The sequence below is a fragment of the Amborella trichopoda genome, chromosome 2 (assembly GCF_054954075.1).
Source record: "Amborella trichopoda isolate Santa Cruz 75 chromosome 2, AtrichopodaSantaCruz75HAP2 v2.0, whole genome shotgun sequence".
Lineage (NCBI taxonomy): Eukaryota > Viridiplantae > Streptophyta > Magnoliopsida > Amborellales > Amborellaceae > Amborella > Amborella trichopoda.
Window position 1 is genome coordinate 54,034,010 of NC_142337.1, and position 17,290 is coordinate 54,051,299.

A 17,290-nucleotide genomic window follows, 5' to 3' on the forward strand; every position below is an offset into this window, starting at 1 on the left:
ACTGTTTCAAATTATTCAACCAGAATTATTCAAGCTAAATGATATTGTTTCCATTTTGAATCCAATAATAAAATAAATTTATGAATTTAATGAATAAAAATACAATTAAGTTAAATGGAAAATGACACAAATATATATAGCATAAAATAATAACAAATAAATGAAATTCATTTTGTTACTTAACTTTTTCAAGGCAGCCTAGTGTCAATATCTCTATGTAATTGTTATAATTGTCGAAGGCCACAAATTTGACAAATTAATGGCAAAATCAGAAGAAGACAAAATAAGATAGAAAATAGAGAGAGAGAAGTTAAAAAATACGGAGAGAGAGAGAGAAAAAGATTTTAGAAGGAAAAGGGCACACTTTCCCTTCTAAAATGATAAAAATATTGGATATTGAAAAAGAAGAGGGAGATGAGATATTTTCTCTTCTAAAATGATAAAAATATTGGATATTGAAAAAGAAGAGGGAGATGAGATATTTTCTTTGGAAAGAGACATTTTTTTGGGAAAAAGAAGTATGGTTTACGTAGGAAAATAAGAGGGAGATATACAAGAAAAAAAATAGATTTATGAGAGTAATTAGAAAAGAGAAATACAATTAGAGATATTTGAGGGGACAGATAGAAGAGGTGGGTGGAGAGAGAAAGAGAGGGAAATAGATTCCAAGAGAGAGAAAGAAAGATTTAAGGAGGTAGAGATCGAGAGAGAGATATTTAAGTATAGATGAATGAGTAGGCGAGAAAAAAATGAGAGAGAAAGAGAGAGATTACATGAGAGATTTAATTTTTAAGGAGACAAATTATGGAAGAGATTTAAGGAGTTAGGGACCTTTGATTTTAAAACTTTTTGAAAAGAGAGTCATTTAGTTGAAGTAGTTATTTACAAATAGATAGAGTAGAGAGAGGGATGCGTTATCAAAACAGTGTGGGTCCTCCTTTCCATTAATATATTGTAGATAAATGGCCTCATAGTATACAATCCCTAAAATTAATCTTCATCCAAACATGCCCTTAAGACTCACATTTGGCCAGCTACTTCAAAGGAGTATATGGGAAACCACAAACATTATTCTGATCACCATCCATTTCAACAATGTACGGTCCCATGAGACCCAATTAGCTTTACCACAATCCATTTTAAGAATGAACAAGTCTAAGAGACCCAATATTTTGTATTGTGGGCCTCCCTCTCTATCCATAACCGTCTGTCCCATCAACAACGATGATAACCTTAGGACTATACTCTTTTCATATTCCTCCGTACTATGATTATACTTCACCGCTCATATAACCGATTATATCAGGTAAGGTTTGAAAAAATAGATTGGTGACTTAGAATGGTTTGAAAAAATAGATTGGTGACTTAGAATGATCACTTCAAAAACAGTATCAGATTGGTGGATCGGCGATTTAGATTGGAGAATCAGTCAAATCATAGGGTTTTGTCCTAAAATGTTTTAAAAAAATCACTAAAATTTCTTAAAAATATAGTTTCTTATATTTTCAAAGAAATTTGAGGTTTGCAATGTAGATTTTCGCTATTTGATTGAAACTATATAAATATTAAGATGATGTTTCACGTTTGAGTATTTATTGACCACTACATCCATTTTATAATAAAAATGCAGTTTCAATTGCAACTCATTACAATAAATATGGATCACTCTAACTCAATTTTTTTTATTTTGTATTTTTATACTCTCTATTATCAAGTGTGATTGTAAAAATATGGGATCATGCATCCTCATTTCTTGTTGTAAAAAAAACAAAGATAAAAATTATAGGTGACATAAGCTTTATAAGCAAGGAATAAATCACTTGAATAAGATTAAGTGAAAAAAGAAAACAGTGCAGCATATCAACAAAAATAAATAAAATTATATATATATATATATATACATCTTGTATGAATAAAATATTAAATATATTCAATAGCTTTATTAATAAGAAGATGCAGCGGACAAGGGAGAAATACGATCCCTATCGGGAAGTTAGAAACATAAAAGTTTTCTCAACAAAAAGGTATTTGTATGCGTGCAAGGACATTGGAGACTTGGGAGAAAAAAAAAACGCATGGAGATGCCACTTTTAATAATTTTAAACTGAATGTTCAAATAGTTTGAATGTGGGGGTGCCCAAGACACATGGAGGTTGCCACTTTCAATAATTTGAAAGTGGGGTGCCCAAGACATGTGGAGGTACATTTCAAAATTTGAAAATTTTAAAAGTACATTTGGGAACAGGTTCTAAGGTGAGTTGTGTGTTTTTATGACAAAATTGGTACGGATCGGCTCGAACCGGACGATACTAGTGGGGTACGGCAAGTTCCTGATATATTGAGGGAACAAGATCACCCTAAATAATTTTTCGATTTGGATCGGGCGATTCCAATCTGAATCGCCAAATTGTAAAACCTTGGTTAACACCATGAATCAAACCCTAGATAATTAACTCTAAAACTAGTTAGTTAAAGCCTAAACCCACCTAGTTAAACTTAAACCTTCTTTATTAGGCCTAAGCCCTTTTAAACCTCCTTAATTAGGCCTAAAATCTTCCAAATTAACCTAAAACACCCCTTAAAACCTTCCCTAATAGGTCATCCCTGAATAGTAAGCAACCATGCAATATTAGCCCCTAATCCCCTTTAATTAATAAAACATAAAAAAAGAATCCATAAAATAATAAAAAATACATTTTAAGCAGTCATTAAACCTAAAACTCTCAAATCCCCCACTTTAAAAGCATAACTAACCTCCAAATTGTCACTAGGGAGCATGGGAGGATAGGTGGCAAGAAACTGTACTTGTCTGGATCTCATTACTTTTTGCGAGTATACTTCGGTCATGCATAGCCTTGGGAGGGTCATGCATGAGCCAAATACACTCGTAGGGGTGTGGAAGGTCGAGATTGAGCTATCACAATACACCACCCCCCCCCCCCCACCCAAAAAACAAAAGGTTGATTATTACACCCTATTTTGACTATGAAAAAAAGTTGATTGTGTTGGAAATATGGCATATCAGGCCATTTTTCTCTCGAAAATTCATTTTTTCAATAATGGTACAAAAGCCATATTGAAGTATATGTAAAATCCCATGTGGTTAGCATGAGGCAATGCCATATACATTGATTTATTTTTTAGCTTTAACATAGAGGGAAAAACCCAGTCTCACTAAAGGGAAAACCCAACAATGTGTTTGGATTCTTTGTAAATTGTGGGAATGCTTGGATGACATCTTATTATATGAGTCATTGGTGAACTAATGACAGGTTTAGCTCATTATATAGGATTAACAGTTTGGTGACAACTTGTTAATCCTAATTAGCTGCACTTAAGGGAATTAAGGTCGGAGTTACACTTGGATCTCAACTCCTTTTGACCATGAATGTGAGAGTTACTAAATAACGGTGTTCTCTATAAAAGGAGGTTAACCCCTTTAGAAAAGAAAGAGAATTATAGAAAAGATGTGAAGGAGATTCACCAAGAGGACTCTCAAGGTAGCCTGTCATCGGATGGCTTGGTCTATAGGATTTGGAATGGAATCTCAAGTCCCTGACAGATCCGAGTAAGTTGTTTATTGATTTCAATTTTATTTATTTGTTATTATTTTTATTGAGACTAACAAATTGTTACACCCTATTTTGAATATAACTAGCTACTCGGACATGGGGCTTTGGGTGAATTTTGAGAGATTTATGCTAAAACTTTGGCAGTGCCCCTCAAACCCTAATTTTGACTTGCTCTTAGCCCTGAGCCCTTCAGAACTGCCAGCAACTTTAGAGACTTGAACTCAATTCTTCAAACCAAAAGATCCTAAACCTAAGCTATAGACTACCACTAGCCTAACCCTAGACTATAGTAGTCTCCTATGCCTTCAAGGCCCTAATCTTTGACCAAACTCAATCCCAATGATATGCATCTCCGACTCAAAGTCTTCGACTTCAATGAGAACGGTACCATTACACCAGCATTCATGAATCAGGCCCCATCTCACCAACATCTTTGCATCCGGCATAAGTCTGGCTTGCCAAGTAGATGTACAACATCTTTCTTCATTTCCCTTTAATTTCTTTTAATTTTATTATTCTACATTTGCTTGCTCTAATTCCAAAATATTTTCCAGAGCTTATCCCCTTGTTTTTAAATACTTCTAAAATTTTCTTTTGGTTCTTGGTGGCTTTTAGCTAGCTCATAGCTAGTGAACCACAAAAGAAGTCACCATGTTGTTTTTTTTTTATGGTCTATAATTTGACCGAACCCCTATTCTCTACCCACTTACTACGAGCTGAAATGTGAAAGAAGGCAGAGGATCTCTCGTGAATCATTTTCCAAATTTGGTTTATGTACATACTTTAATAAACTCTAAAGATTAGTGATTTTCATTTTTAGGAGCTAAATGAAGGTTGAGTAAAATATATGTTTTCTAATTAATGTATAATGCTACTTATGAGAGCGTGGAAGGTGCCTATGGAACATAGGTGTTTCTACCATCCGTTATGTATTTGGATAGCTTTATATCTTTTTGTTTTAGTTTCAAATGAAGGGCAATGTTGTTTTATTTGCCTTCTCAAGAGACGAACCTTTGACAGTTTGGTATTGGATATAGATGGAATAAAAGATAAAATATTAAAATATATATGGAACTGGATCTCTTTCACCAAAGAGTGTAAAGGTGTTTCACAAGTTGATATATTCTTAAATTGCAGAATCTTATCAATAGCTCTCTTTTGGAATTTGGAAGCTACCTCCTAATGGTTCTTTTAAGTTGAATTTTGATGGTATTTCCCTTGAGAACCCGATATCAGAAAGTGTGGGAGGTGTTCTAAGATATTCGCGAGGGAATATTATTTTATCATATGCTGGTCCTTGTGGGATTACAATATCAAATCAGGCTGAGCTTTGCTCTCTTATGCATGGATTGATGATTACACAAAATAAGGGTATTACTGGCCTTTAGGTTTTGTCTGAGATGAAGTGATCACTATCGTATTTTCAGGTTTCGCACTGGCGGCAACGACTTTTGACCTTTCATATAGAGTGACTTGATTGATCATTTGTTTGAAGAATAAAGATCATACCCCATGGCTAAAGAAGTTCATGTACTTTGGTGGAGAATTCTCCAAGTAAATGTTCATTTGTGAGGTCTTAGAAAATGTGCAATTAATAACATTTGATGTGGCCTCCCAAAATCGGTTGGCAAAGTTGGGGAATGACTCGCTAAGGTTTTGTTTTGGCAAACCAACTCCTTAAGAGTCATTGGTTGTTGCTTTGTTCCGCGATACTGCTTGACAAAGCACCGAAATGGTTCATTAGGAGTTTGATATGGGTATTTGGATTCTACCTCTCAGAACCAGATTAAGGGTTGTCCAGAGAGGGTGTATTGAAACATGGCCTTAAGACAATACGGTTTTTCTTCAGGAGCAAGGACAATCAATAGGTAGGCGGTGACATGGTTTTCAGGGTCACCTTTTCTATTGAACTTGTTTTCGAATTTGGAAAAGACGAAACCCGTGGGAAGGGGTTCGACATCCTCAAGGATATCTTTAACATAAGACCTTGATGGGAGTATATTAGGACTCCAATCTTAGCTAAAGTTTCATTAAATATTGGTAATTCGCCTTTCAATTGGGCAAGCTCAGCTGACTCAGGGGTTTTAGCCTCGGTGGATTGGTTATCCGAAACTGATGGCATGGTTTGAGGTGCAGGAGAGGCAACCAATGTGGGCTGCACTGGACTAGAAGCAGGGGAAATTTGAGCCTGCAAAGTGGCTGGAGCCAGGTTAGGAAGTGGCACGGGTGAAGAAGCCTGAGCCGGGACGATGAGAGCCAGATAGAGAGATGGCACAGGCAAATGTACTTGAGCCTGTAGGTAATACGAAAGTCTGAGGGGCGACTGGAATTGGTGGAGCCGGGGGCTGATATGTCGGGACCGACAACTGAAAATGGATTACCAGGATACGGTGTGCAGGATACCCCGAATAAGGATAACTAGAGGCCAGTGGCACTGTTGGGAGAGGTGGAGCCGACTGATGGAGCTAATTAGAAGGGTAATGGGTTAGCGTAGGGGCTGAATAGGCTAGCTTCGAGTGAGCCGGGGTAGCTTGGAAAGACTGCACTGAAGGGTGGTGGTGTGTGGCCAGAGGAGGATCAAGCATCGGCTGAAGGTCGTAAAGTGGATGGTCATGTGGTTGAGCTGACTCTGTGGGAGCTTCGAGATGACGGGTTTGGCAATGCTGACTCACTAACAGAGTAGAGCTAGCATGATTATGTTGCTCAGGGACGGAAGAGGTCCCTTGACCTTGAGCATCGGCTCGAGACTCCAGGTGGGTCACGTGGCTCAAGCAGACCAACACTCCTCAAGAAAGTCTTGACCGATTGTAAGTTATTGAGGCGCTCAAACGAGAATGACTCATAGAACTTAGAACTAGGTTTTAGATTCGTTCTAGGGAGCTGAGGGTGAATGCCCTCGGTTTGAACCATGATGGCTTGAGTTCTGACTCCTATAGCCTCTAGAGTAGTTTTTAAGAAACCTTGACCCTATTGGGCCTTCTTTTTACCTTGGGTAGGTCGACTTGGGTCTAGTCAACCACGTGGGTTAGGCGAGTTTGGAGGGACCAGAGTTTCGCCGATTGTGGAACCTCGATGGTCTTTCCCTTACTTGGATGGAGGGTGCAATCCTGGCTCCTTAGCCCTGAATTAGATACCCTGATCATTTAAGGTGGTGCGAGCTATGCAGATCTGCTGGATTGCTGGGTTCAATAGGAAAGGAGTTGGGCTAGGTAGATTAAGCCTAAGGTATGAGACTATGGGCCTACTTGAACTAGAGTTGTGTTGATAGTAATTGGAGTAAGCCTAAGGAACATAGCCATAAAGCCTTGCAGCTCTAGTCTGCCTAAGGGGTCTAGAAGAGGTGGTGGACTCGGTATCCGAGTCGCCGTGGGGTTAGCCTAGGAGGTCTAAAAGAGGCGGTGAACTCGGTATCCTTGTCACCATGGACTAAACATGACTACTGAACCTAAGATGCAACAAAGTAAACACTCGAAAATGGTTTGAAATAACTTGACCTAGGACTATAGTTAGGCTGGGTCTGGTGGGTTCCTAAGTAAAAAGCTGAAATTGTCTAGGCTTGATAGATATACACATAAGGTCTAGCTGTGGTTGTCTACGGAGGCCGATCTTTACTATTTGTGAGCTTATTAAATGGTCAGAGTTTCTCCATAGGGATGCTTTGCTCCATCGCTAGCATATTCCCAATGCTCCATGCACGAAACTAGGCTCTCACGCGACTTAAGTTTCAGTGTAGGAGTTTCCAAAATTTTGAAGAATTTAGGGTATGTTTGAACATATAAGTGTGAAATCAATGCTCAGAAATGTATGTGACAAGTATGATCAAACAAACACACGCAAACAAGCCTATTTACTTATACAAGAGAGAAAGACAGAAATAAAAGATTTAGTCTGATGAGATACGCTCAAATATTCTAGCCTAAGCAGATAAGGTTAAAAAGCAAGATTAAATTTAATCTACATAAATAGAGTAAAAAAAGTCTAAGTCCTATATTTTAGCACAAACAGATAAAGATCTTTAACGAGAAGAAAGTTAAAATTCTAAGCTATGTGGGTGAGACTAAAACAAATAAGATCAAATTAGAACAAATAAGGAAAAGAAAAGACCTAAGCTCTCTCTCTCACTCTTATTTATCCCTTTTATTTATTTATTTATTTGAAATTTACAGAACAGCAAAACATGAAAACTAAAAAGGCCAAAATCGTAGGGAACTGAATTAGCAGTAGTAACAGGATATAAGAAAAAATTTTCGGCAATCTATATAACACGACACTGAGCGTGTTGCATTACCCAACAAATGTCGTATCATGTAGATTTGTGTGACCCAAGGAGTGTCATGAAAAACAAGAGATCCCAGATCAAATTATGGGGTCTTTTTGGGTGTTTTCTGATATTTTGCACTTATATGATATCTGTTTTTCTGAAGAAAAAAAACTATAATAAAATTTTAGGAAGCTTTTCAAGACCAAAATACCATATCTGAAGCTTGAGGGCCCCACGGTAGGTGCCAAACTATTTATGCTCGGATTTGTGTCGAATTCTACGTGAGATAGATTCAAATCTCATATAGAACAAGTTAATTTTAAAAATATGTAGAGATAGTGGGTTCGCTCAAACTATGATCTCAAAATCATCACAGGTCTATACAGATCCACTTCTTTTCTGAGTTCACTGGCAGTGCTAGCATCATAACCTATGTATAAGGCCTTGAGGATAAACTAAGAATTGGAGAAAATAATTAATTTAAAGAGAAAGAATGAGTCACTTACCTTAAGGACCTGAAACCCACAGTAGATCAGATCGCTCTTCTCATGCCACTATCTCCTTCTTTTGGATGCCTTTGTTTGCTGGAATTTACTGGATCTAAGGTTCTTTCACTTGGTTTTAAAGGTTTAGAAAGGGGCTAAGGATCTCAGGTAAGGCTTTACCTAATTATTTTCTAAAGTTGGGAGATGATTTTCCATACTTTTCTGGGGAATTTGGGGTCTCCTAATTTTTAATATAATATTTTGGATTTTCTAGTATTTTTGGAGAATTCTCTTGATTTTTTCTAAATTTATAGGATTTATCTAATGATTTTTCCTATTTTCATGAATTTATCTATTAGTGTCTAGGGATTTTCCTATGGGGGTATTTTTCAGTATTTTCAAGGGAATTTTTATATATTTTTCCTGTTTCTTTAGAGGGGGTATTTATAGGCTGAGCTAGGGTACTTATGATTGAAAATATATCAATTTGATCTAAAGGTCTAGATTTAGTCAAACATATTGGATTTTTAGAATTTTATGGAATATTAGGATAAAAACCAACTTAATTGTGTTTATCAACCAAAATTGGGCAAGTTAGCACCGCACATGCCCTATCGAGTTGTGCGACACGCATTAACGCATGACACAAGCTGCGTCGCCCGATGTGTCGTGTGGTGCGTGGCTTGGTTGCAAGCCTAGGGGTATCATGGTCATTTTAGCCACGGCCCCTCTGAAGCTTCTAACTTCTAATCTGTGTGTCCGAGTGATTATTGGACCGTTTGAAAGCTCTCGAGGTCTACTATAATTTGAGATAGGTTTTGAAAGGTTTTGGGGCAATTTTACTAACTCCAGATATGCTAAGGTTCATTAGAATTTGTGTGGTCCTTGGGATTTTGAATAAAGTGTTTTTAGAAAATTTCCTTTGCCAGAAGAAGAATTTTGAGAGGAGTGTGTGTAGTGATTGATAGTGACCCATCAAATGTAATTTCCTGGTGGTCAGACCCATCCATAAAGCTCTAGGGAGGTGGCAACCAATAGTGGATGAGATTTTTCATCACTTGGAATACAAGCATACCTTCTTGATCATGTCGACAGAGAAAGAAATAGTGTAGCTTATACTTTACCAAAAAGGGGTTCCTACTTGATATATGGGGTATCAGCCTGTGCTCCTTTTGGTGCTCTTTAAGGGCCTGTTTTGATGGAGGAGAGTCTTCTATGTCTCCCCTTGAATCTAGGTCCAATTTTTTTTCTTTTCCTTTGTATTCTTTTATTGGCTTTCTTTTTCTTTGCTTTTTTTTTTTGGCCAATAGTGAATCGTTCATTGTACATGATCAATTTTTGGAATGAATTGCAGGTTAACCCTTAAAAAAAAGAAGAAGAATAAAATATTGAAATTAAGGTTTAATGTATGACATGGGTGGTAACAGAGGCAGATTTGAGCCCCCACAGATTGAGAATCTGGACAAAGATCATTAGGCCATTTCTACTTGTTGTAGGGTTGATGTGACCTTGGGGGCTACAAGGTGCACTGCCTAGGTCTATTATGAATAGCATGAAACACAATTAAGGTCAATTTTTTTTTTCCTGAAATAAAGTGAAATTGGAGTTAGCGGATTATACATAGGATGAACATAGTAGGACTTGGCTGAGTCCGAACTTGGACTCGACTGAGTAACTTCACCTCGGCGCCAAATAAGGGCGAGTTGTAGGGCACCTTGCAAAACATCAAAAAAAAGGACATAAGAAAAGTTTTTAAGATGATTGGGAACCTTCATATTTTTATTTTTAGAATTTGTCTAAAATATTCAATGTTTAAGTAAACTTTCTCAATAATCTATCTTTTATAAAAAAAATTCATCTTCTTTTAGATTTATATTATCTCTTTTATGTTTTTTGATTTTTAAATGTTTTTTAAAAATTGTTTACCTTTTTCTATTTTTTATAAAAAAAAGTTATAAACCCACTATCTAAAATTATCATCCCAAATAACCCCTTATTCCTATTAATACCCCAATGGAACCCCCAAGTGAAACAAAAGACATCTAACCCCTACTTACTTTTTCCATTGCCCAAATTATAGAATTTATCCGTCTTTTTTTCTTAATCATTATGTTGTATAAATCCTAAAAACTCTCATTTTCTCTCACCCATAGACTTCGTCTTCCCTCTCTCTTATCTTAAGAACCTCACAAGTAGATTAAAAGAGGCATCACAAATTCATTTTTTATAATAAGATTATTATAGAAAATAAAATAGAAAAATTCTGTAATTTCGACAATGAAAAAGGTAAAAAAATAGTTATACATCCTATTTGTTTTTGTTTAACTTGGAGGGATCCATGGGACCGAAAGGTTATCTAAAATAATAATTTTAGAGTGGGAAGTATGCACTTTTTCCTTTTTCTTTGTTTTGACTTTTTTATGATGTTCATTACTCAGCCCCGTCCAATGGCCTCGGCCAAGCAGGTGCTGCTTGGCCGCGGCGAGCTTTAAAACATTTCACGGGGTTTTCCAGCCAGGCTGAGCTAGAAAGCCGACTTAAACAAATGGTTACCACACCATCGTGGTTCACAATAATGGAATTAAATGCATCAAATGTCAAGGGCATGGGGTGGATAGGGGATTGACCTCTTATATCTGGTACTCAATCTGCTCACAGTTGGATCCACGCTTTGCAACACACACAATCAAATCACCCCCCCTTTTGAATGATGAGGAAAGATGCAACCTTTTGTTAAGGTTCAAGGAACATCTAAACATGGGAGACCGAGTTCAAGGAACATGGCCCTACAAAGAGAGGGACACCATCCCCTAGGCCCGCCCCTAAAAAAGTCCAAATTTTTTTAGGGGGTGGCTCCCCACTCGAATGGAGAACTAAGCATGCCCATGATCCATCCATGCCACAAGAATTAAAGGCATGGCTACTAGGTTTAGCTTCTCTTCACATGCTTCAACATCTCGAATCTATGCTATGGGGGACGAATGGAAAACCTAATTCCACTTTGATTTTATTTGAAAATTTGAGGAATATGGGTGAGTTGGTTATGGGTCCAAGTAGAGAGAAATTATGAAGCCTCAATCCATCCACATTCAATTGCATGCGACAGTATATCACTTCATGGAAACTACTCAAAACTAAAAGATTTCACATGGCTAAGCTAAAAGTCTTTCGGGGCTGGCCCAAGGCCCCAAGCCACCGTCTGTACCACAAAATGGAATCCAGATAAGGAGGTCCTTTACGTAAAATGTATTTTTAATTAATGGAAAATGTTTCTATACTTTCTCTACAGCATAAAAGTTCTATCTTTCTCTTACCATTCAGCCATCCAAGTTTGATCAAGAGAGTCACTCACTGTTTGATCTTAGATTTGACGTCTCAAAGTATTTTTTTTTTTTTTTTTTTACCAATTGTATAAATATGAAATTTGGTACATATCATCTGCTCACTGGGGCGCACTTATAAAAAAATATTAAAAATAATTTTTCGATAAAATATAATGATCAAAATATCTTTTGAAACTTTCAAAAGTATTTTAGTCATTTTATTTTATTAAAATATCCTTTTTATATTTTTTGCTAGTGCAAGTTTAATAGAGGAATGGACATCCAAAATACGGTGTCAAAATAGTTTATAGAAAAAAAATAAAAAATAAAATGGTGTAGAGACGTGACATTGTGATTGGGACAATTTTAGCCCTCCATTCATAATGGACGGTTGGATAAGGGGAAATATATAAATTTTATGATGTAGGAGAAGCATAGAAAACATATATCTTATATCTATGTGAAGAAGAAATCATGCAAAGAAGGGGATTCTGATTTGACGTCCAAGGGTTTGGCAAGGCTTGGGGCCAAGGAGGCTGTAGAGCAAGAAGAGAAAGCAAAGGGAAACATGATAAATCTACTAAAGAAGTGAAAATAACAAAGGAGCTTACCAGCCGACCTCCATAGCCATCTTTGGAAAAACCATAAAAAACCTTAAAAATAATGACAAACAATTGCTCACATCAATTTCATTGTTTATATCATAACCATAGACAAAAAGCAAAAAAAAGAAAAGAAAGGAAAACTAAGTTCAAAATCAAATAAAATATGAAAATATACCTTGTTAATATTTTTTGTTTTGAAAAATACTTGTTTGTATTTCGAAATAGCAATATGGTTTTATGTGGTTCTTCTGAGCTCTACTATTGTAGAGAGAGAGAAAGATATAGCTTTTAATCCTATATTGAAGAGGAGAATGTGAATTGAGTGGCATTTAAATGTAGGCATCCTCATGCCTTATACTCCTAGTACAAATGTGAGAGTGATGGTGCATGTACGGAGCACGAATGTGGGCACAAAGGCGTTTGATGGTACACTTTGCACTTTGTACACTTGTATCGGCGCGTAAGGTGTTGGCGGTGCATGTAACCACTCCTACTATAAATGGGTACTTCCAACACTTTGTCTCACACTATTATCTTTCTCACACTATTATCTGCAGATTTTCAGAGAGGTACATGTAACCACTCCCGCAGTAAATGGGCACTTCTAATACTTTTTCTCACACCATTCTCTGCAAATTTTCAAAGAGGTGCATGTAATCACTCTTACAGTAAATGAGCACTTCCAATACTTTTCCTCGCACTATTCTCTATAAATTTTTAAAGAGGTACATGTAACCACTCCCACAGTAAATAGGCACATGTAACCGCTCCTACACTTCCAACACTATTTCTCACACTATTTATTCTCTGTAAATTTTCAGAGAGGTGCATGCAACCACTCCCACAATAAATGGGCACTTCCAATACTATTTCTTCGCACAAGGTCGGCTGGTAACAAGGTAACCAAAAGTCTACCATAGTACAAGTAGCTTTTATAATGTCGGCATGTTATGTGCAAGTCTGCACCGCCTATTCCCATAGTGGTTCACGAAAGTGGAGGAACGTTTCATCTGCGCACGTCCTCGAGGCCGATGGCGGAGATCACTTGTAGTAAACAAACGCCTTACTACTTTAGAATGCAATTTTATATTGGGTGTCGTTTCTATAAGGTTGCAACCTTAAACAATCCAATTAGGGCGCACTTCTAAATTTTATCATAGCATATAATTTCGGTATAAAATTTTTTTAAGATTATCTTAAAATCTATTTTTACATCTAATTATAAAATTTTAAACTTCAAAAATGGTTAAAATCAAGTACATCTATAAACATATGAAAATCTTGAAAATGGACGGTCTAGATAATATGTTACAAGATACACTAAGACTCAAAATCTTTTTTTTTTCAAATTCATACATCTTGTTGTCGAGATAATCAATTAAAAGGATTTCAACATTAAAAAAACCTTTTCCAATAGATTGTTTAGGTGCATCTATAATTTTACATTTTAATATTGCAACCTTATATAAACTTTTTTCAAGTTCAGAAGTAGAATTCCCCAATGCCCATGCTCAACTCCTCAAGAAAAAAGATCATGGCCTTACCGGGGATTGTTGAAGATGTGGGCAAGCACGCATACGTGCCAGTAGTTTGCCACACGTGCTCGTAAAATAATAAGAAAAAAATAAAACAAGGAAAAAAAATAAAAAGAAAAGAAAAGGTATCCATCAAGCAACGTTACATCTCTGTATTCGATTTCTACCCGTAAACTACCAAAAAAACAAAAAAAAAAACGAGAAAAAACGTGGCATTGACTTGCGTGTGCCTTGAATACTTGTTAATAAGAAAAAATCTCATGTCAAACTTTGGAATGTAGAAAATCTCTTGAATATTCGCAAACTCGGTCGGCCAAATTGGATCCGGGCATTGGCCGTTCTGGTTTTACATTTTTCTATTTTTTTAAAAAAAATTAAAAATATATCTAAAAACAAATCGATTTTTTAAAATTCATTTTTTCATTAATTTTCAATTTCATTTAGATATGTTTTGTTTAATAATATGCTTGCTTTTCATATTGTTTTCAAAAAATTTACATGTTTTTAATTTTTTAACATTTTTGGATCGGCCGGGACCTGTCTAGTTTGGCCAGTTAAACCGGCCAATTTACCAGTCACTCGAAACCGGCCAATGGCCGGTTTCCGAGGCTTGTTCGATTTTTTGGACACTGATTTTAAGAGTTGAAAGTGCCGCGGTTAATATCTACCCTCCTATTTCCATTTGTTAACAATACTAAATGATTTATTTTACAAGTTATCACTTTAGCAAAGATACTTCTTTTCTTGTGTTTGGCATTATTCTCCCTAAGACCTTTCACTTTCCATCAATTGTCACCTTTTTAGGGTAGAATTTCGTGTGGGTGGGATAACTTCCTTGAAGTGGTCAAGTATTTTTCGTACCAAATGATTCATAAATTATTGTGTTTGTATGCGCTATAAACCAGGGTTTAAATTTAGGAAAACATTTATATAGAGCCGACGCTCTAAACAATCAAATTAGAGCCCACCTCAAAAATTTCATTAGAATAGGTTGTTTTGATGCTCAAATGTCCTCAAAAGTGATCATCTTGACATCAAGATGCATGGGCATGAGAAAAAAAATGGATTTCAAGTTTTGGTAATAGTGCATCTTGTAAGGCATTTTTGGACCGTCAATTTTCAAAATTTTCAAGTTTTCATAGATCTACACTATTTTTGAAGCTTTAAATTTTATAATTAAAAATGATATATTTTAAGGCTATCACAAAGTTTTCAATATTGAAACCACATTTATCGACAGTATTTGAAGGTGCGCTTTACTTTGATTGTTTAGAGGCTCGGATGTATACAAACCGCACCCGAGTAAGTAATAGTGTCTGCAGGTAACTTGCTCATGTGGCGACAGAGAGAGAGAGAGAGAGAGGCGGATATTTCTTTGGGTGTGGTTTGTATAAGGTTGAGCACTTTCAAATAGTGTCGAAAGATAAGCTCAATGTGGAAGAGCTTATGCACTTAGTATGAAATCTTCGGCATCTAGAATCAAGGTCAAATGCCTTATTTATAGACAAACAGTCTTAGGATCACCATTGGATCATTTTTTATGCAATCTAGGCCCTTCAAGTTCTGTCGTTGTTTGCAAGTGCTTTGGCGCCACTAAGAATGGCATCAGAAACGCATTCATTAGCATTAATTATGGTCAACAAAGTTAAATGCTCCGGAATAGTGTAATCCAGTCCAGGTACAACATGTGGGCTGAGTGTTCTTTCATACACTCCATGGACCAATCAGAATCTGTTGCATTTCTAACTTCCTTTGGCGCACTTCTGAGTTGCGCTTGTGTCAATCAAATGTTTCGGCTCCATCATATGATTGACGGCTAATGTGATGTTTCCTCGACGAATTCGAGGGTAGCATGCCCTTCCGTATTGATGTATGACACATCAGTACCTATCGATACGTGTCAGTCTATACTGACTTGCAACATAGGGCCATACGTCCCGATTGTTTCCATGTTTTGACTATCAGAGCCCTGGAGTAGGTATAAGGGGCATCGGCGTTATTGGCAATGGCATCGAGACAGGTCACGTTCGTGTCTTCTTTCTTGTGTTGCCATTTGGAGCAGATTCGGCTCCACTAGTAACAACGTCAGAATGCCTTTGATTTGGTAGTCATGGGTTTTGATTTTCCGCGTTCTACCTTCCAAAGGAACATTTCCATGTTTTGAGCTCTGCCGAGCGATTTGGGGCTCATGGGGGGCAGTTTATGTATGGGTCAAGACAAGTGTGACTAGTTCAACTATCGGGGTAGTTTGCCCGAAGTACCTTGGTCTTTCATAGTTTCCTCGATCTATAGGTTTCCAAAGAGATTTTGGGTGGTATATATTCTCAGTTAGAGAAAGTCATAGTTACTCCCACGATAATCTTCTTGGACAGCGATTTAGTTGTATAATACCGATAAAAGATCAACATATGTTAGTTATGAGAGCTAGTGTAAGAGGCTTGTCTGACTAAGTTTGAGAGGCAACGCGGTGTCCCAAATTTACTATGTAATTCTCATCAGTATAGTGGGTTTCAATTTGCCATGCCCGTAGATGTAGCCCATTCAAAATGAACATCAGTAAATCTTTGTGTTCTCATGGTAAATGTATTTTATGATTTATTTTTATCCTTGTATTATGGTTCTTACTCTTGTTAATTTTATTTTTGGTCGGTTAAGTATATGATCCTGGTAAGATCTTGATATTAAAGGTTTATGTCTCCACATTTAAGAAAGTTCCAAAAACCCACTAAGTGGTATCAGAACCTATAAATCAATATAAGACTTAGCTTTGTTAATTTAGTCGAATAATAGTACATGGCAAACGATGCCAGTGGTTTGATAGGGAGAAATATGATGGCAGGTATAGTATTTTTCAGCAAGAATGATAAAGGGATGTATTTGGAAAAACATAAGAACTCATAAAGCTATTGGATTGCATTGGCATGACGAGTTACTGATTTTTATATGGAGATTGTTGGATATGGTGATATCCAAAATCATCGATACAAAAAAATCCCATATTAAAAGAGATCGATATGATTAAAGTTTTCTAAATTAGTTAAGAAATCCATTAAAGTTATCTACTTAGTATGGATTCCTCATATAATGAGAGGACAATAATATACGTCTTTGTTGGGTCACCTCATAAGAAAGGAAAAAGTTTTTATAGGGATGCTATCTTATAATGTAGAACTACGGATATCTCTCAAAAATCCATCAGAAAAATGTAGTTTTAATGTTGAAAAACCCTTTGATTGATCATCTCGACATCGAGATGTACGGCTATGAAAAATAAAAAGATTTTAAGTCTAAAAAATAATGCATTTTATAATATATTATCTAAACCGTCCATTTTCAATATTTTCATATGTTTATAGATCTACTTGATTTTAACCATTTTCGAAATTTAAAATTTTATAATTAGATATAAAAATAGATTTTGAGATAATCCTAAAAACATTTTACATCAAAATTATATACCTGATAAAATTTAAAATTATATACCTGATAAAATTTGAAAGTGCACCTTA